The 21,967-nt window shown below is 45.8% G+C and overlaps 1 protein-coding gene across 2 annotated transcripts in view; it reads right to left on the bottom strand.

The window, feature by feature from the left end:
• ASIC2 (acid sensing ion channel subunit 2) overlaps nt 1–21,967 on the bottom strand; it is a 418,256-nt gene that overhangs the window by 242,476 nt on the left and 153,813 nt on the right. The gene's annotated exons all lie outside the window — the stretch shown is intronic.

Raw genomic sequence — 21,967 nt, 5'->3', positions numbered from 1 at the left:
AGAAATACATGCAACACAGGGTGATTTCCATTAGCAGAGCCACAAAGTCTTTTCATCTGCTGCTTTGTATTAAGGGCCGTGCACCCGCTGCACGATAACAGATCAATTCCCAGATCCCCAAGGGCTGCAGGAAGAGCAAACACCGATCAGACAGCGTCACACTGAGCGAGTGCCAGGCTGCACTGCTTGGAACTGATGGGTCATTTTGTACAAAACAGATTGTTGGGCTCTGCAGTCCAGAGGGAGAAGCAGTGTCAGATGCAGGAGCATCTCAGTTAAAATATTTTGAGTTCAGACACTGTGGCTTTTCCTGGTTATTTGTTACCAAAATTGAGAGAACAGCTTTTGCCAAGGCTATAACAACATTACAGGGATTGGGACTGTCCTTGACCAAGGGACAGGTGGTCAGACCCATTCATTTGCTTTTCCACTTCTGTCCAACGCTGACTTGAAATTCCAAACCCACTGATATTTTCCACTTTCCATCTCAAAATGCCAGGTTTCCAAGCAAAACAGAATTTCCTCGTTTTCTAAAAAGCTCTGCTTTTTGTTGCAGAATGTTTAGTTGAAAAACAAAAATGTCCTGCAGCACAGCAGCCTGGTTTCCTCTGCTGTGTGGTCCTTTGAGTTCTTCATCAAACAACAGAGAGCTGCAATCAATGCTTTCTGTCCCCAGTTCCCTGTATTAAATAGGGGTTAGATTCCATGTTCTCATAGGAAACAAGCACAGAGTGGTTCTTCCCAAAGCTGCAGCAATACAAGGTCTCTGCCACTTGCTAGCCACTCATTTCCCCAGTTGCAGCAACTTAATTATCTTTACACCTCTCTTCTGCAGTCATATTCACTGAAATGGCCTATTTGCTGCAAAAGTGGCAGTGAAAGCAGAAGGGAAAGCAGAAAAAGAGACAAATTTCCCCAAAACACAACCCTGTCTGTACATCTCCATCCAGCTGCTGAACAGATCAATGCACGTGTGCTCTGGGGTCCCCACAGCTCCCAGTGTGCTCAGTTACTGCAGCCCTTCTGCAATTAGTGTCTGCATGGCAGATGCTCATCACTTGTCAGCAGTCCTTCACAGCGGGAAAGACAGAAAGCTTGGGGTGTGCTGTTAAGCTTACTGAACTCTTAGATCACAGCTAACGAACTTGGGGAGGAGGGAGGGAGGAAATGGGGGAAGGAGAGTTCTTCTTTCTGATACAATGAATAATTTATACATGATTGAAAAGAATGAAGACCCGATCTGCTCACTGTTTTTTCAAAGAACCAGCTGTGGGGTTCTTTAGCACTGCTCCTGCATGATCGGCAGCTGAGCAGAGGAAAGACATTCGGGTGCTTTCATTCTTCACTCTCTCCATCCATCCATGCACCTCCCGCTCCTCTCAGCCTTCTCATCGAGGCTGGGAGCTCTGTGCTTGTCACAGAGGAGCATCTCCAAGCTGAGCCCATCCCAAGAGATGCTTTAAAAAATGATTTCAAGAGCTCTGCGGGAAATGTGCCGCTGCTTTGCTCTTCTGTGGTGTTTTGACAGGAAACTGCAGAATGGAGATAACATCGATTCAAGGTAATGATCCTTTCAGCACAGCCAAGGACAAACATGGCCTATTTACCTGCCTTTGCTTTCTCTTCCCAGGCAGCTGCTTCACTGGTTTGGGGTTTATTTTTCTGGCCTTCTGGTCCATTGCCCTCCTGGATGGAATCAGGAATGGTTTGGGTTGGAAGGGACCTTTAAGATCAGCTCTTTCCAACCCCTGCTATAGGCAGAGACACCCTCACACCAGACCAGGTTTCTCACAGCCCCATCCAGCCTAGCCTTGAATGCTTCCAGAGAGACTTGTTAGGAAATTCACACAGCAGACATTGCAGGAATTTGGCTTTACCAGATCCAGCTCCCTTCCTGATACTAACAATGCCACTGGTAGAAAACAATCTGCAGTAGGAAGGCAAGATGTGCACTGGATTAATCTCATGTGATTTGATCAGAGACACAAGCACTGCAGGTATTTAGAGCCAGCTGAAGTTTCATCTCAGAGGCAATGGAGGGAGACAAGACAGACAAATTGCTTAATTCAGACAATTGGGGGTGAAGTAAAACTTGCCATAAAAATACCCATTTCTCTCTGCTGCCCATGAAAAGAGACACTGAAAGGCTTCATCACTCCCTTTCCTCTCTAATAAAAGAAATCTTTTCATTCTAGACCAAGCTCTGAGTCAGGAAGGACAAAGTTCAGCCAGGACAGGGAGCATGGAGAACATCCTCAGCTTACCAGGAAAGCGACCCTTCAGTGAGGATCAGCTCACCAGAGTGATGCTTCACCATCACTTCTGAGATGGTGAAAGGCTTCCCAAGCTGGAAATCCAATGTATTTCTGGCTAGGTCATGCACTGCAGGAAAAATTGGATTTAAATCCTTGCTTTAACAAATATTTAATCATGTCCACAAGCAAGTGGGAAAGCAGCTGTCAATCCCAGAGCTGGAACTCTTCCCCAGGGACGTGGCACAGCCCTCACCAAGACAGCAACAGGGCCCTAAAATAGGCAGCTTCTACAGCTGCACCTTTTGGGTCACACAAAGCTCTTGGCCACCGAAAGGAAAAAAAAGAAAGAAAAGAAAAAAGAAAAAAAGCAGGCAGAAGTGATGCCTCACTTTGTGTCTGAACCCTTTCCTACAGAGTCCAGCTCTGTGACCTCAGTGCACTTGGGGCCACTGGGCTTCCATTTCCCTCTGGCTCAAAGCAGGGAAGGATGGGATGTGTCTGTGAGAGTCGGTGACTGCCAGCTCAGCTTAGATCAGTTCCCATCAACCTTGCCTGAGGACGAGACAGCCTGCCAGCATGACAGGAGATGCTCCAATGGGAGTCTGCTGATTAATCAAAAAATCTCATTCCAACACAAACACCAGCCAGATTCATTCTCTGCCTTTTGCTGCAGTGTGTAAGGGAAGCAGGGATGAACCATACACAAGGAAGGAGGGCCAAACTGAATGTGCACTCAGCAAGATGCTTGGTGCTCTATCACACACCTGGCAGTGCAAGAGGGCTTTGCTGACATAGGTAGGTCAGTGCCTTGGAAGGAATGCATTGGATTAGAAAGACTAAAGGAGAACATGGACAGGCAAATAAGGCAGCACTGTACAGGTAAGCGCTGGTGAAATTATTACAGAGAGCCTGAATAGCACTGTAATGCTCTGGTTCCCAGTTTGCCCTGGGGTTATTCCATTCATAGCTGCTTGTCCTTGAATCTCCAAATGCAACTGACTGCATTAGGCTCCTCCAGTCTGCATGTTTCACCAAAAAGATTTCTTGTATCTTCTTTCCTTTTCTCTCCTCCAAAATGAGTAGTGGAGGAGTAGAGCTCTGCATTTCTCTTGCTAACCCTAGATGGTGCAATTCAGTTAGAAAGCCTCAAAAGGCAAAGAAACACAGATTGTTAGAATTGCAAAGGCTTATTTGCAAGCCAGGTGGGACTTGTGAGGAGGTGACGCCAAAAATAAAGTAGACAGCCCACACCAGGTGCAAGAAGTCACAGAATAATCAATTCTTTGCCAGTATGTCCAACTGCTGGCTGTCTTGCACTGACTGAGCCTGCTCTCCCTCTTGAGCCCATGTCAGATGTGGAGGTTCAGCTGCACAGCGGGCAGCAGCTGAGGCTCTGACCCTCCGTGCTGCAGGAAGGTCTGTGCAGCTCAGCTTCTTAGCCCAGATTTGTTACGGGTTGGAAATCCCCATGCTGTTAAGGTCTAAATTTAAAGTTTTGAACAGAACTTCAAGGTCCAAAAGATGTTGCTCACTAGGAGTCAACGTTGTGCCAGTGGGAATTCTTAAATAAAAACAAACAAAAGAACCCCCACCAGAGTCAATGCACACTGAGCATGGCAAGAATAGCAAAGTGAAATAAGAGCATGAGCATTACAAGAGGCTGAAATCACTTTAGAAGCTTCTGTCCTACTCAGAGTGTCTCCAAAGCCCTTGCTCTGTGACCTCTCCTGTGTTTATTGTGTTTCATTTCTGACTAGGAAACACAAAAAGGTGCAGGCAAAATGAATTCATTCCTTTTCCCAGTGGAAACAGAGTTCCAGAGGGCAAATTGTTCTTCTGGTTTATCTTGTGAAGGTTCCCTGGGGGTTTGTTCACAGCCTGTCAGCAGGGAACCAGTGCTGTAGCCACCATCTGACTGGTAACACAGACAACCACTTCATCTTGTCTAAGATCATTTAAATAACTAAATATCAATTATTATCCTTAATTGCTTCAATAAATCCTCACAGGGGAGGCCTGGATGCTTATCTTTCACTTCTATCCACCTCCAGTACAGCACAGTGCTGAAGGGTTGTGGCTCCAGCACTGCTGCTCAGACCTCTCTGAAAGCACCAGCCATCAACAGGACCTGAATTCCTCAGAGAGGCAAAGCAGAGCTCTGCAAAGGTTTAGCAGAATCTCTGGTGCTCCATTCCCAAGAGTTAGAAAGACTGGCCCAGGTCTGACATAAGGAGGTTTAGCTTCAGTGCTGAATTAAACTGGATCCAGTGCTAAGGAAAGGGCAGCACCAGCCTATGATGCCGGGGGAGTTATATAGACATATAGACATATAGACATGTTTTGGGTACAAATGACCTGAATTTAGAGCAGAATGGAATAAACAACTTCTTGAGACCTCTTCCAGGCCTGTCTTCTTGCAAATTTTAGATGAATCACAGCAACAGAACACTATCAAAGTTTAATTTATGGGTCTAAGCCTGCTTTGGACCTATCAAAGAAACAATCTGATAGAAAGTCTGGGAATCAGAATACCCTCACACCTCATAGTCCAGACAATTGCATGGCGAGGTGAGGATCTGTGACCACAATGAATGGTCACCATAATCAAGGCCACCAGATGCTAACAAGAAGCCATGGAGGGGTGTGAGCAGCCAGCACAGAGAACACAGCTCCTTGTCTCTAACACGTTTTGAATTAGTGCAGCCACGGTCTATAATGAAGAATAACCATAGGAGTAGCATCAGACACTCAGATGTAAAAGCATTTAATGCTTCCAATAACATGCCATTGTAAATAATTTAATAATAATAAATAGTTAATTACAAGAGCTATTTAAAATCACTTTTCCCAAGATGAGATATGGCATTTTATATAGACAGGAATATCTCATCTTAAATGCTTATTCAAAGCCCATTTCAAGCTACTTGTAAAATGGAGCGCATAACATTAATTTTATGGATTTCTATAAATATTTTGCCTTTTTTTTCAGTCATTCATACACTCAAATTACTGCCATACCCAAGTCATTAAAATTAACATCAAAATAAAACATAACTCCACATTATTATTAGCATAATTGCTCTGCTTTACAAACAACAGACCCTCTTAGCATGAATGGCTGTTTCAAAAATAGACGGGAACAAGTAACAAAAGTAGTCTCCAGCAGAGAGAGCAGTGTATGTTTACAACTTCTGACAGCCTGTGCTGAACTGGAAGCCAGCTGCCTGTCTGCAGAGAGGCATTAAGGGCAAAACCAATTCGCCATTCTTATGATGAGAAAATTTGTCAAGTAATCCGTTTCAGTACATCACCACTCCTAGCATTAGAAAGATTTCACTCCTGTTTAAGCTGAATCTTTCTGCAATTTTGTTTCATTACAGTTTATCCCGTGTACCAGGGGCATGGAGAAGAGATTTGTTTCATGTGAAGACCACAAGAAGGCTATAAAACCTTTTTGCATTAGTTAGGCTGAAATATATACCAAAAATTATACATAAGAGATGTAAAATAAGGAAGGTGATTTATGCAAACAGATGTTTGAAGCTGAACTTCTGACACAGAGCAGTTTGATCTCCATTAACGACAAGACATGCAATTAAGTGGCTAGAAGGCAATAAAACTGGAGCCTGGGCAGGCACTGCAGCTGATGTATCGCTTGCTAAACTGGCATTTCTGCAGCTGCAATCAGCAGTCAAATGCCATTAGTCTCTGCCTAGAGATGCTGTTGCTCTGACAGCTTCTCTTGGTACTGGGATCTCTCCCAGAGATGAAGGAACACTGGATTTCTTGTACTTAAGACACAGTGCTGGGTTAACATATAGCCCTAACCCCTTTCCATCCCCTGCATGTGTGTGTCTGATGAGTGCTGCCTGTTTTGCTTGGCTGTGTGTTTGTATCCCCTACTGAAAACATTCCCCAGCACTCTATCTGTCAAAATCATCCAGTGTTCCTCCCAGCTTTCTGAAAATGTAATAAACACATCTGCTGAGGTGTGGTTTGGATGGTTAATGGCAGCACTGAGCAGAACTGGACACAGGACAATTCTTAATGAAACTTGACTCATTTAATTCTTCCAAGCTCCCCTGCCCACCCTGCTGTACTTTCATCTTGACTAAATTTCTCTAACATGCTTATGGAAATGTCATATTTCTTGCACTTAAGTACATTGCCTTCCATGACATATGCTTTTCTACTATCCAAAAGGCCTTTCTGTGTTTCAGGAGTAAATTCAATTTATTTGACATGATTTATGCTTTACTAATCCAGATTGGCTGCAACTCATCCTCTTGCTCCCTCTGTTACGCTCAACAAACATTGAGGGCTGCTTAGTTTTTTCCAGATATTGAGGTCAAGTCAAAACCCACAACTCCTATTTCCAAAAAAAAAGTCTTTTAGAAGAAAAGTACCTTTGGTTCAGCTAACTTTTCCTGACAGCTTGTTTCTGAATCTCCCTTTCCCCACTGAATGTTGTGCTGTAACCCTTTGCCTGACACAGCTTGCTCCTGGAAACTGCATCAGTGGACAGAGGTTGGTTTTAATACAAACCCGGCAGAGTATCAGTGCTAAGCAGAGGAGGTCAGCCAAACATCTTTGTTCAGGAGCAGAACAGCACTTTGTGAGGCCTCTCATAGTATCACAGAATCACAGAATGGCCTGGGTTGAAAAGGACCACAATGATCATCTGATTCCAACCCCCTGCTGTGTGCAGGTCACCAACCAGCAGCCCAGGCTGCCCAGAGCCACATCCAGCCTGGCCTTGAATGCCTGCAGGGATGGGGCATCACAGCCTCCTTGGGCAACCTGTTCCTTCTCCTCCACCAGGACCACCAAGTCCTTCTCTGCAGGGCTGCTCTCAAGAGGTTCTTCTCCCAGACTGTATAAACTGTATAAATACCTGGGATTGCCCTGACGTAAGTGCAGCACCTTACACTTGGCCTTCTTGAACCTCATTAGGTTTTCATGGGCCCACTTCTCCAGCCTGTCCAGGTCCCTCTGGATGGCTTCCCTTCCCTGCAATGTATCGACCAGCTCAGCTTGGTGCCATTTGCAAACTTGCTGAGGGTGCACTCGATGCCACCATCTGTGTCACATGGATACAGATGTTGAAGAGCACTGGTCCCAAGACCGAGCCTTGGGCCTGTGAGCCTCCACAAACTGAACATCCTTAAAGCCCAGCTTTTCTGATCCAATTTGTTTTCCATTTTCTGCATGTGCAACAAGGAAACAAGAAATCAATGGAAGAGCTTACATTTTGTCAAGCTGATTCTAATTGAATTTTCCATTCTTCCTCTAAATTGAGATGATTTGTGCTCACAGCTCTGCTATCAAATTAAAAACTCTGACTTCTCCTTAGTTTCCTTCTTCATGTATCTGCCTCCCAAAAATCTCATCTGCCGCTTCTGAGTTACTGAAAGCTATCATTATTCCACTGTTATTCTTTCTTCCCTGTATAAGAAATGAAGTCATTCTCACCCCAGCTGTCCTCTATCTTCACTCTCACCAGTTCTTTTATCTATTGCTGAGAATCCACTTTCCTGGTTTGCTTCTTCCTCCCTGTCCCACAAAGCATCTCCACTAGTGTGTCCCAGGAACTTGGTCTTGCATCAGTTTTCTGCTCTTTTTCTTTCCTAAATGTCTCTGTAGCCAAAATCTCATTTCTGTCCCACTTATCCGCTTTCTCTTTCCATTTGGGGAAAGCAAGAGGGGAAACAAGAAGGCAGGAATGGCCTCTGTGGCCCTTATGGCACTGCCAGGAATTGAAGACTTCCAAGAATCAGACTGAGGACTGAAAGTTGCTGCCATGTGAGCAGTGCATGAAGCAGCTCAGTGCCATGCTTTATTCACATGGTTCAGAGGACAGTGAGTGCACGTTCATTTTTCAAGCTAACCCAAATATTTCAAGTAAGTGCTGCTTCCACTCTTTATTTTCATTCAATACTTGTGGTTTAAGCAAACGCTTCGAAGGATAAAAGTAGAAGGAGCAGCAAGAAAACAGACAAACAAACAAACAACAACAGAAATCGAGTGATCAAATAAAGCAAATACAACAGGATTAGACATGAGGGTCCTGAATTACAAGCAGGTTAGCGAAGAAAGCAGAAACCTCTGGTTCTTCCCAGTGGCACACGGGCTCCATGCAAGCTGCCAAAGGGCTGCTTGCAAAGTCTTTAGGCTTTTATACACACAATGCTTGGTACCTTCCAGCCATGACTTTAAATACTCTCTAGCAAACAGCACTCCAACATATCAACGCAATCTATAATCTAATTTTTTAATTAAACTATCCAGTAAGAAGTCCTTCATTGGGTTGTTTCACCCCAGGCAAAAGATTTATTCCCATTCTTGAGGATTAGTTAAAAATGTACCCACTTCCAGTCCAATTCTGGAGCTCAAAACTTGCATAAAGTCAGGAAAGAAATATTTTCTTCCTGTTTTCTTATCTGAAGGAAAACCAGGATTTCTTTAGCATGGATAAGGAAGAAATTGAAATGCTTTACATTTCTCAAAAACAAGTGTTTAAAAAAAGTACGACTTATGTCAACTTTTTAACTGGAAAAGTAATTTTTGTCAGGTTATCAAGACTGCCTTTTCAGCATTTGGGGTCGAGCTCTTCCTATCAGATATCTCTTATTTTCAGAAGAAGCATCAACTTGAGTCCACTGCATGACTTCATTTGCATTCCTTGGGAAATTCTGACCTTTATAATAATTTAATTCCAAGTAAAAAACAGCAACTAAGATTTAAAAGTTTCACAGAATGAACTTTCTCAGACATCCAGATGTCAGTATATTCCTTGATAAAGTGTTTTCGTTTTGGAGAAATAACGTATTAAAACTGATAGCTTGAGCTCCCCAGACAGAAAACTTACAATCAAAACATGCCAACTCAGTCATAGCTGTATTTCCAGGCTCTGAAAAACACTGAGACACAGCTTGTTGTGTCATAAAATATATTCACTGTGATTTGCAAGGTCTTACAAAGCCAATGACGTTTTTTCATGCTATAAGATGGAGTCATAAAGCTATTTCAATTTACTTTCTAAGCAGAAGGATAAATCTGAAGAGGGAAACACCCATATTGAAGGATATTTTTGCATTGATGTGAATCATTCTCAGGCAAATTAGCATTGTTTTATGTGCACTCCTGCAGACAAAGAGAAGTCAAAGCAACCATGTAATAAGTCTTCTCCCTTAAGTAATAGAGAGGGAGGGAAGGTTGTCCTACAGAAGTGCACTCATTATCTATTTGCATGCAGCAGTATTCACATAACTTCCAGATATAACTGGAGTGGCCAGGAGGCAAAAAAAGGAACAGTAAAAGAAGACGTTGTTCAAGTAGTAAAGTGCTGCTAAGTGAGTTCCTTCAGGACTTCCTCCATTGAAAAGGTTGAGTGGAATTCTTAATGAGGACCTGGGAGAGACTGCAGTTATACCCAAAGTTCACACTATTTCTGTTTCCTGGAAATGGAGAATATAACTGAGTTTTGCTGAAAGAGATATTTTGTTTAATTTTGTCTTCAAACAGACTCCAAAGTCTGGTGTTCTTGGTCTGCAGCAGTGACAAACTATTTTTACCTGCAGGTCCTTGGCTTAGGATGTATCTGCCACCAAGTTTCAAATCTCAGGGCTTGGGAGGAAATTTCTCAGTCAATATCCACATGGAGATTACCCATGGCTGCAGATAAGGGCATGCTGTTTTAAGTATTAAGCCAAGCACATAGGAGCAGTCAAATTAATGTAGTACAGTCTGTACTACAGTCTGTAGTACAGATATTAAGAAACATAATAGTTGTTTATACTTCTACAAACAAGAAAAAGCTTGTTTCTGCAGGTGTTGTAAGCTGTGTTTCCTTACCATAAGCTTTTCATAAATTTTATTTTACATTTTTTTATACAGTTTATATTTTGGAATCCAGTTGGTTCCAACAAGGACAAAAGCCCAAGTGCTTGGGCAGCCCTGTGGGCTGAGCTGCAGTGCTCCAGCATGCTGGCACCATTCATGTTTTTGGGATAGGATGAGGATGAATTCAAGCAAAGTGTCTGCATGGACATAGCCTGAAGGAATTGGTTCCAGACCTACAAAAAAGGCACTTAGCATTGAAGCTCTACGTTTGGGGAATTGATGCAAATGGTCTGGGATAGATAAAACATCAATGAGTTAAAATGCAAGAGCTTTCATTATCAATCTCCAATTTAAATGCAACAGACTGCGATCCCTGAGGCTGCCCAGGTGAACCACCACACAAACAAGGATACGCCAACTTCTGAAGAAGAAGGTAAATCAATCACTTGAACAGGCTAATGCAGTTGGGCTTGCAGTTGAAGTGAAATCTATGGGGTCACTTCCTCTGGTTCAACAGATAAGCAAGAGTAATTCAATCATTTGCCATTGTATATCAGTATTTAAGAGTCTGATTAAAAGCCCCAAATCAGGTGTTGAAACATAAATATCTTCTGATAGGACAGATTGTGTACACAGTCTGTATTTATGTAGCGACAAGGTCATGGCAAGCAGACTCACATTTATCTTGTGCCTTTCATCCCAAACATGCACAAGGCACATTCCATCCAGGGCAGTGCTGCTGCAGCCTTCGTGTACAACTACTGCTGGGGTGTAAGAAGCAGCCATGGATTGGCAGTGCACAGCCAGAAAGAGAATGTTCAGCTCTGCTCATATGCAGACCCCTACACCCAGCCGGCTGTGTGCATGGCTGGGCTGAATGACTATGAGGACCGGTTGGTTCATAGACCTCTTAGGAAACATGGATAATTCTTCCCAGCAAAGGATTTCTTCACTTTTTGAGGCCAAGATCGTTCGTTTCAAGTTGGCTTGGAATAATGAAGTTTACTACTCCAGCAATAAAATAGCACAGCCCTCTACTACCATTCTAAAGCCAGCACCTTGAGTAACAGTCCCATGAGCAGACTGCCAAGCCAAGCAGAAAGCATTCACACTGCCTGTTTTACAATAGCATGCTCAGCTCTTGAGAATGTGTCCTAAACTGGAGGATCCAGTGTAAAGAATTAACTGGCCTATTGAGATCTGCAGCAGCAAAACCATGGGCTGCTGTCTCTTGAGTTGAGAGGTGTATTATTACCACCTAATGGGAACATGGTCACTCACATAAACACAGTACGACATGGGGAAAAACACATTAGCTAATCTAGATACATTTTGGCAGTGCTTCTGTGATGCTCTGCTGCTCTCTTCCCTCTCTGTCACTGAGTGACAGGTTTGGTTCTGCCTGGACTACCCATCTTCATTGCCTCCTGCATGAAGGAGCTCCACTTGGATGAGCTCCTTGCTGCCCTGCTGCTGGAGGAGAGATGTTGGTGCTGATACAGCCACCCCAGTTAGCTAGGGGAGAAGCAGAGAGAAGCATGGGTACCCAACAGTCCAGGGAAGCACTGTTCCTCATCTCCCCTGCGTCTTCTGAGCAAAAGGAGCAGCTATTTACTGTCCTTCCTGCTCATCTTCCCAGAACTATCAAGCTTGGGAATGGGTCTGGGACTCTTCTGCAATGCACACAACCACGCACCTTCCTCCTGCACCTCCTTCCTCTGCCACTCCTAGCAGAGATTGCAGTAAGTGGGGATGAGATCCAGCTTACCCAACAGTGCCGAGTCAAGCCCATCCACTGCAACAACGAGACCCATCTCTGCCTCATCCTCACCCACAAAGTTCTATGTCTGTATTTTGAATCATAAGACTATACTGATACTGTGGAGTGGATAACTGGAATACAATCCTAGGACTGTTCAGTCTGGAGAAAAGGAGGCTCAGGGGAGACTTTATCACTCTCTACAACTTCCTGAAAGGAGAATGTGGCAAGGTGGACGTTGGCCTCTTCTCCCAGGTGACACTGAGAGGCAACGGCCTCAAGTTGCACCAGGGGACATGCAGGTTGGATATTAAGAACAACTTATTCTCAGAAAGAGTGGTCAGGCATTGGCACAAGCTGCCCAGGGAGGTGGTAGATGTGCCATCCCTGAAAGGTGTTCAAGAGATGCGGCACTGAGGGGGAATGGTTAGTAGGCATGGAGGGGATGGGATGGGGTTGGACTGAGGGATCTTAGAGGTCTTTTCCAACCTTAATGATTCTGTGATACATCTGACTGGAAAGCATCACGTCCAATCCCGTTGTTTAGGGTTTATCCACAGAAAATGGAAACAGAACAGCTTTTCAGGTGAATTTTTATCCCATCCCAAAATACCAGCCTATATCTGGTGAAATTTTCTCCCCTCGATGGTGCTGCTCTCTCCCATTACCTTCAGGTGACTACAGTTAAAAGAGATGAATTTCACCCAAAGTAACAGATATTTCTCCCACTGAAAGCAAGATCATACTCATAACAGAAAAGAGGAATTGAGCTTAAAGATATATGACTGCAATGAGATGGGAGAGAAAGGAAGAAAATGAGAGATCAAATACAAATAACCCCTAAACTCATGGCTCCTCTCAGCTAAAATCTGAGCAGAGACAAAACGACTTTTGCAGTAAAGCCACTGAAATGAATAATTGCTCAGCGAGTTAAACCTCTCAAGGAAAACACCTCCCCTTCCCTCAGAGCAGCTGCAGGAAGGGATATTTGCTGTATGCACCAGCGCTGTGCCAAGGAGCTACTTCCTGCACAGGCTGCAGTGGCTGGGTATTAAGAGGCACAAGGGTTTGTGAGGCTGTGTTAGAGGGCCCTGATGGTATTAAAGCTGACAGCCATGGCACAGGGCAGTATGGCACGCTGAGCTCAGCCTCCTGTGGCCCCAGGCAGTATTTGCAGCTCAGGTGTAGCAGCAGATCAGCAACTCCACACTGAGCCCTCCCTGTACTGCACTGTGCCTAGGGTTTAAGCAGCAGACCCCAGACAGTGCCCAGGCACAGGCTCATGGGGAAATGAAGCAGCTGGAGCAAGGGGCAGCTTTCTTCTACAGGAGCCTGCTGCTGCTGTTCTCCAAGAGGTGAAAGACTTGAGTACCAAGAGCTTGCTTGGCTCCCAAGCAAAGCAACGCTGTGTGTGAAATCCATTTAGTAGCCAACCAATGCAAAAAGTCTCCTTCATATGCTTCAGAAACTTAATTCAGTTCTATGAAGTCTCTCCAAAGAAGTTAGTATTACTTCTCTATTTCTTGATTTCTAAAAGCATCCTTCTTGTAGAGCTCACCCATGCAGCCAGCTTTTCCCAGAAATATTCTCTTTCCTCAGCTGCAAACTTTATGCCAGTGGATTCTGCAGGTGTTGTGCATTTGGATGACATGGAAATGGTTGAAGAGGCTTCTCAAAACCTAGTGATAGATGTGGATTTTCTCAGCATGTTCCAAGGGTCATGACAGAAGTTAACTGAACAACAAACCAGCAAAGAGTGTTGTGGTGATGGAGAAAGCTTGGCAATCTGTGGATTGGAGCCACTGAGATGGAAGTGCAGCACAATGCATGCAGTGGTTCTTGGACTTAGTGTACATCACTGGTATTACGTGACATGCGAACAAGCATAAAGCTAGGTACCATTTCCTTGAAATTAGAGGAAGGTGCGCATCTCAGGCTATCTATGCAGTGCTAAATTGGTTATTTGATGCTCTTCAGTCTTTAGATCTACCTTGCGAATTACTCCCAATGGTTTACCTGATGCGGTTTCAGGTGGGTTAGCTCAGCCATGGCTGAACTACAAGCTGCTTGTGATGGTTACCCTAGAAAGAGTTAAGCTGGAGATCTCCAGAGCTGAAAATGTGTGCAACTTGCATAAAAAGATCTAAAGCCACATGTCTGCAGTTACTAACTGGTATGCTTGTGGGTTGCCTTGTAGTGCAGACACGTTGGTGGGAGCTGTGAGCCCCACCACAAGCTGGTTACACAGACAACTAGAAGTGACACTATCCTATTCTTAGGCACCATAAGTCTCTTGACAGGTTTTCATGGTGGGTTGCAGACATTTGCAGAGCTTGGTAAATCCCTGGGAGTCTTACTTTGTTGGTGCCCTAAATCTTGCCCCATAATCATGCAGAGAAATTCCTGATCCCTCTGTTCTGGTACATACCCACTGAATAACAGCTCCTCACAGATGCAGGTTTGCTGCCCTGCCTGAAGCAACAGAAAGTGTCCAGACAGCAGAAAGCACTCAGCTTGCCTCTGCTGCAACCTGCAGGCTGCCTCTGGGCTACTGTTTGTCAGGGTCGCTTGTGCAAAAGAAACATCCAGGGCTCAAACAGTAGAGAATCGGCTATTGTCACAACATGAAAGTCAGAGAGCTTGTGAACACGAGGACAGGGAACAGAGAAACACTGGGTTTACAGCTCCTCCCTGCACATCCCCATTCCAGCCTGGCTAACAGCTTCTTCTCCTGCTTCCTGTTCTTACTAAAGGCTTTTCTCTGCTCAACCTCACTGAGTAGCTCAGAAGACCATTCCTTTATGTACAGACGAAGAGCTCATATCAGGGCAGAGCAATGAATGAAAGCAATTTTGATTCATTAGCCGTATCTAAAATGGATGGACAGAGAGATGGAGAGGGTGAGCAGAAAGCTGCTTTTAATTCTGTTTAACCTCAAAAGAAGCATTCTGGGTTTTGTTTATTTTTTTTTGCAAATTGGAAATAAAAATTCTTCTCAGGTTCAACCAAAACTTTGCATTCACTTGAAAATGCTTTTAGCTAATAATTTTTAGAGTGAAAAGCTCTCTTGAACTGAAATAATGAGAAACGTCAGCTCATGAATATCTAAAGAAAACTTCCTTTTGTTTCAGAATTGTTCAGTCTAATTCAACCCATCTCAGTCAGCATCCTCCCTCTCATAGAGATGCGCTGCAAGACCTACAGAGATTTTCTGTTTGGGCTTACCTCCACAGTTCACCTTCACTAAAACATCTCTGACCCCACTGGGGACAGAACAGATCCTGTCTGTCAGAGCACAGTGGGTTTGGTAGCTTTCAGTGCAGAAGGCAGGTCCCTGCATGGGCACTTTCTCTGCACAGCCCTCTTTCACTCCAGCAGCCCAGATCTGGGTCACCTGAATTACTGCCACGTGAGCAGCTGGTCAGAGATGCTGGATGTCTCTGCTCTCCAACCCTGTCTCTCTAAATTACAAGTTTTCCTCTTAGCTTCAAATCTTTCAAGCAAAACAGCTGGGAAACTATTCACTTACTCCCATTAAAATATAATTTCTTCCATTTCCCCCACCTTTGTTTTTTGTTCCAATTAAAAATTCAAATAGCATGTGGCTACAAACGAACTGCTAAATCCCTGCAAGCACATTATAACAATTACCTTAAACGGTATTTCTCACTCTCAACACCACATATCCATATTAAAAGATACCAGGGGAGCACTTCAGCTGAGCGGTATGAGCACACAGGTAGCAGTCTGGCCCAGCCAGATGAGCTTTGTTTTGCCCAACGTAAATTCTTCACTGCACTTAGGCAGTCTAGGGAATTACAGTTCCTGGAAAGAGCCTAAAAATCATGACCAGAGTGTGTATGTGGGTAAGCTTTTCCCTTCATCTGTTCCAGACACAGCAAAGAGCTGTTAGAGATGAGATGATTTGCTCTGCTATTTATACGTATGAACAATTGAATGAAATGAAATGAAAAAACGAGGAACAGAAGAAATAAACAATGTTATCTCATTTTGGTAGCATCTAGATACTGCCTATTTAATAACTATTATTTACCCCAAGCATTTAATCTTGCTGTAATTACAGAGCAAGTTCTTCAAGCCACAAAACACTTCAGTTAATGAGATTAAAGAGGGATGTACAACTCAGCTCTGTCTTTTCATTCTCTCCCCTGGGCTATAAACATCATTTACAGCCCCACAGCATTTACATACCCCACACCTCTATTGTGGGGGAAGCACTCAAATAAACTCCACACCCCTCTCCAAAATCAGAATCACTGACAACAAGAGAAAGTTCAGCGCTTGCCATCAAGCACTGGAACTGACTTTCTGCTCCCTCTTGGGGAGAGGCAAAGAAAAGGACAGCAAGAGCTGTTCAAGGCAAAACATGCTAAAACAAATGCAGGAAAGTAGGCTGCACAGGAAAGCGTTAAGCAAACAACCTGCTGTGATACCAGCACTTGGTACAAGAACCAAGCGTGATGTACAGACTGCCATCAAATTGCATCTCACATAAAAGTGAACAGGCAAAAGGGGCGTTGTGACATCACAAGAGATGACTGTGACCTCCCTGACGCTCGTGCATCAATTGGGCACCGGTAGAGTGCAGCGAGGACTCGTGTCTGGAATCCTGTCGAGCTTGTTTGCAAGACTTGGAGCGCCGTCCGAGGACTTTGTTTGTGTCATGCTGTGCGGCTGCCGGCAGCACTGCTGGGTGCCCAGCTCACAGCATCACCAGTGTTTCCCTGGCCCTGCCTGGCTCAGGCAGCTGGGGCTCCGCCAAGTGCGCTCGCAGCAGCAGAGGTGAGCGGTGCAGGGACACGGCCCTGGGGTGGGTTTGCCGCTCAGGGACCGGGCATCACTGCTGCCAGCCCCGGGGACAGCGAGTGACCGCAGCCTCTCTCTCTCTTTTTCAGTTTGTGACACCTTCTGCCCGCTGTGGCGCCTGCGAGGGGAGCAGCTTCCTGACCTCGGCTCTCCCAGCCCACCGCACAGCCCGGGGCCATGGAGGCACCATCGCCCTGAACCTGCCCCATCTGCGGGCACGGTCGGGAAGATGTGACCTACGTGACCCCCTGTTTCCATCAGCTGTGCTATGGCTGTGCGCTCTGGTGGGCCATCCAGAAACCGAGCTGTGCTGTATGCGGGCAGAAGGTCAGGACCATCGTGTACTCGGTGAGGTCAGATGAGGATTATCTTGAATGTGCCATCCCACAGCCCGCAGCATGCTCAGCTTCTGGCCTGCAGGGTGAGCGGGGGCCTGCAGAGCCAGCTTTCGTTGCTCCGGAGAACAACTTCCCTCCGGAGGTCTGGGCTGCCTTTTTCCAGCAGCAGCCTGACCTCAGACCCCTGCTCCGGTGGCTCGATCGGGAGTTCCGGACCATCTCCAGGAGCACGTGGTGGGTGGTGCACTCCAGGCAGAGCATCGTCCTACTCTGCCTCTGTATGTACGGGCTGGACGAAGAGGTCTTGCTGCAGGAGCTGCGGCCATCCCTGAGGGACCTCACGGAGAGCTTTGTGAGGAGGCTCATCACCATCACCGCAGCCATCTACGGCCGGCAGCTCCGCCGGCAGCAGCACCACCAGGACAGCCGTGCTGCTGCTGGGCAGCAAGAAAGACCCGCAGCTGCCCCCAGCCCCGCCACTTCCCACCAGGGGCCTCCTGCCTCCAGCCCACGCCGCTCTGCCAGCCCTGCAGGCCCCGGCGCTGAGGAGCTCCCCGCTGACCTTCAGGGGGGTCCCGGGCACCGCACCACCAACGCTGCGCCCTCAGAGGAGGAAGAGGGGCAGGCGGTGGCAGCGGGCCCCTCCACCCAGGGCAGGGACCGCTCTGCTGGGGGGCACCGGCGGCCCAAGAAGAGGAAGGCCAGCAGCAGCCCCCAGGGCTCCCTGCCACCCCACAAGAGGCGGCGGCAATGGCAGCGCTAGGCCAGCACTGCACTGCCAGCCAGAACATGGCTCGGGGCTGGGAGGCCAACATCTGCCTCTCGGTCTGCTTCTGAGAAGTAAAATCTACAATTAAAAAAAGAGACCAAGTTGGTCAGTTGGGGTTGCTGTCCCTGCCCATGCTGGTTTCTCCCTTCTCTGGTCCCACGGAAGGCCACAGAATTACATGCTCATCTCCACAGTCAGAAAACAGCAAGCCGTGACAGTGGCAATAAAACAAGCGTGGGCCCCAACACACACAAGATGGACCTCATGTCTGTAATAATAATCCACTCATCGGCCTCCTCCCATACTGCCAGCTCCAGGCCACAAATAATTCACTTATCTGCAGAAAAGATGCAATCTTTGTTGCTGTTGCTGCTGCATTTGTTGCCATTGTTTTAAGAAAGCAATGAAACCAGAGCAGCACAGAACATGAAGCTGGCCTCATTTGTTCCTTGCTGAAGATTTAACCGTTGTATTTCTTGCCTAAGCAATAAGATGACCAGCAGGACGATGGCAGGCAAGGAACGCTGTGTGTTGTACTGCAGAAAAGCAAATAGATGGGGCGAAGGACCAGGAAAATAGAAAGTAAAGCATCTGTTGGAGGAACAGCTGTCAAGCAGGACCATTCAGCAGCACTTGCTGAATCAGTGTGTACAGGAAGACCAAAAATCGCTTCCCAATGGGACGGTAACACTCCGGTGTTTCCCACTGCCCATAGGGTTTCATGCAGTCCTTCCTGCACCTATTGGCTGGACAGAAGGTGGTTTCCCCAGTCACCTTACAAAGGAAGGCAGATGGACACTGAAGAGTGGCTTTGACAGCAATTCCTACAGCTGTGGAGTTCAACTCGTGCACGTTTCATCTCTCACATACAGTCTGCTGCCAAAACATTAAAAAAATGTTAAAAATTATCTACTGAGCAGCTGTGCCATAATTCAAACCCACACCTCAGCACCCAAATAACCAACACAGTTTTTGCCATTTCCCACCAGTGTCCCAAGAGCTGCTGTCCCAGATGCTCTGTGGGCATCAGAGCCACTCTGATGAAGTCTAACCTACTGTACCAGAAAATTAAAACTGAATTAAAGCTTCCTTAGAAAGCAATAACATTTCCATTTCATTTCCAGGATGATAAATGGAATATTTTTCTTTGAAGGATGAGCCCCGCACATATCCCAACCAGATCTGCTGACAAGATCCTTTTTTACCCGTCAGCACCATCAAGGCAGCAGCTCAGGAGCCACCATGCCCTCAGCCTCAGGCACTCACAGCACACGTGTCAGCATGTTTCTAATCCTGGAGCATTTATTGCCAGGGCTGGGGCAGGAGAAGCAGCACAGCTTGATTCATTAGCTAACATTTGTTTAGTGCTCTGAAGGCTCCAAAGTCCTGAATAAGGTCTACAAGTTACTATTACTGTTTTTCTGATCTCAGGATGAATTTCCCTTGCTGGTGGTTAGAAAAACTTTGCCATGTAATTGAACAAATCCAAATGGGAATAGCAAAGATGCTCAGAGAAGGGACATGCTGGCACGCTCTCATATGCTTACATTCCCAAGCCTGCAGGCAGTTAAGAAACCTGCCTGTAAGCAATTAATTATTATCCCTCCCCAGATCTGCACTGAACCAGAGCTCACTTTCTACTCCACACATTCCGGCCTTTTCGTGCCACTGTCCGACACAGGAGTACAAATGTAGGTGCCCACTCCTTACACAAATGCCTGCAGCAAAAGAACCCATCAAAGCATTCTCTAGGGACAATTCGGTGTAGCTGCAGCTTCCCCGGGCTGTCAGTCAGTTTGATACCTGGTGGCTGAACTGACAAGTTGATGCTTCTCATCTGTTGTATCATACAGCCCGGCACAGAAAAATTGCAAAGGTCACATCCCTGTGCAGATCCATACTCCAATAACCCAGTGATGGGTCTAAATCTAACAAAGAGTAAATGAAGCACCAGCAAGCAAGCACTGGTACCCCACCAAAGCAGCATGGCTTCACTATGAGCTGCTGTGCTCTGAGGTCCTCAGCTCCAGCTGCAGCAGCACACACACAGCGTGCAGGTGGCAAACAGACTGAGGAGGAGAAAGGTCTCTGTCCCCCGCTTGCCAGCCCTGATGACTCACAAGTGTCACCGACCACATCCATCTCCTTCAATCTTTGCCCTGCCCACAGAGTTCAGAGGCAGGTCTGCACACCCCTCATGTGCTCGTGGGGACCCGGATTTCCTTTTCTTCTCACAAAGCTCTCATCTGACTCCCAGAATGAGACTGTGAATCTCAGAGGCAGCTGCCAGCTTTTGCTGGTTACTGGTAAATCTAGACTTTCCTTTTCTAGCTTTCTTGATGCTTGTTTGCCACATTATGATTTGGTGCTTGAATTTATGTAAAATTTAAATGAGCAGAGCCCAACACACTCGTGTGCTAAAATGCTTCAAGTTAATTTGATCAGACTTCTGGGTCCAGAGTCCCAGCAGACCAGCATGGATAGACTGGGGCTCATTTATATTCGTGTACTTCAGATGGAAACAAAAGGAAAATAGAACTTAGGTCCAGCAGAAGGTGCTTTTGAGATCTCTTTGCTGGGCCCAACAAAACTAGAATATCTGAAATATTTCCACAGCTCCACAGCAGCCTGCTGAGCCCTTGCCTGGCTGTAGTGGGTCTGGGCTGCTGGTCTAGGGAGTTGCTACACAAAGATAGAAGGCTGCAGTCCTCACATAGCTGTTAATCATTTACCTTCTCCTACACAAAGTGACTGCTGCCAGTTATAGCTGAGAAAGCCTTTGTGGATCTTGGGAGGAATTTTCCTTTATTCAAGGAATGCTATTCTCCAGCTTCAACATGCTCCATCAACCAATAGGCAGAATTGGTCGCTTTTATAATATTTTTTTCTTTTGCTGCTTTATTCTGTCAGTCGTGTGTTTAATTCACAACGCGCTCAATCTCTTTTGAACTTTATTTTTAAAAAGAAACTTGTTTTAACACCAAGCATTACTATTATTGCTTTGCTTTTGTGGCTGACTGCCATCAGAGTTCTCTAAAACACACCCCACACAGGACAGAGTATTTGCTCTGCTCGTGGCTGGCAAAGAGTAGCCCTGGCACTGCACGACTGCATCCTCTCCTGTATTTGCATTGTGCCACCTTGGAGATTTTCAAGACCCAATTGAAGCCAAGACCTAAGCAGCGTGGTTTGAATCCAATGCTGGGCCTGCTTTGAGCAGGGGGTGGAGAAGACACTTTCCTGAGGTATCTCAACCTCTCCTTCCTACCTGTGCCATTCCACTATTTCACACTCCTGGGAGATGCTAACACGGGTGGGTCCATGTAAAGCTAAAGAAGTTCAACACAGCAAAGAGCAAGGCTTTGCACTTGGGTTAGAGTAATCCCAGGTACGTATACCGACTGGGGGAAGAAATCCTTGAGAACAGCCCTGCAGAGAAGGAGCCAGGGGTCCTGGTGGATGACAAACTGACCACGACCAGCAGCGTGCTCCTGCAGCTTGGAAAGCAAAAGGTGTCCTGGGCTCCATCAGAAGAGGGATGGCCAACAAAGACAGGGAAGGGTGGCCCTGCCTTGTGGCAGGGGGGTTGGAACTTGATCTTGAGGTCCCTTCCAAGCCAAGCTATTCTATGATTTTATGCTAATAAGCTAGCACAGATATTTTTACCTGGATTTGCTCTCCAGTGATTTAGGGACAGATACCCTGTCAAATTTTGCAGAAGCCTTTAACACTGCTCACGTTTCAGACAGTTTGTCAGTTTGACAGGGAACATTTGAGCTGCTGGTCTTTGTGACAGTTGGAGTTTTAGTTCCAGAAATTATCTTCTCTACCTCCTCACACCAGCAGCCCGTAAGCACGATGGAGCTGATCTCTGCAGAGATGCAACCTGCTCATCCTTCCTACTACAAATCCGCTGTGACACTGGTCATTATTCTCACAGAAAATAGGAAAGAAAGGAAGAAAAAATTTAGCTGTTTTGCCTTGAGTTGCCACAAAAAATGTTTGAAGTTTTCTTGGCAGAATTTCTGGTGTTAAAAGACATACATGAAACATTTGGTTTTCAGGAGTTCAGGCTTACAATAAGAAAAAGAAAAGGATTGTGGTTGTTTTGTTTTGTTTTTTTTTGTGGAAAGCAGCCATTTCTTCCTCAAAGGCATCTGCTCAGCCACAAATCCAG

Source organism: Lagopus muta, chromosome 25, assembly GCF_023343835.1.
Source record: "Lagopus muta isolate bLagMut1 chromosome 25, bLagMut1 primary, whole genome shotgun sequence".
Taxonomy (NCBI): domain Eukaryota; kingdom Metazoa; phylum Chordata; class Aves; order Galliformes; family Phasianidae; genus Lagopus; species Lagopus muta.
This window is presented reverse-complemented; position numbering and strand designations above follow the sequence as displayed.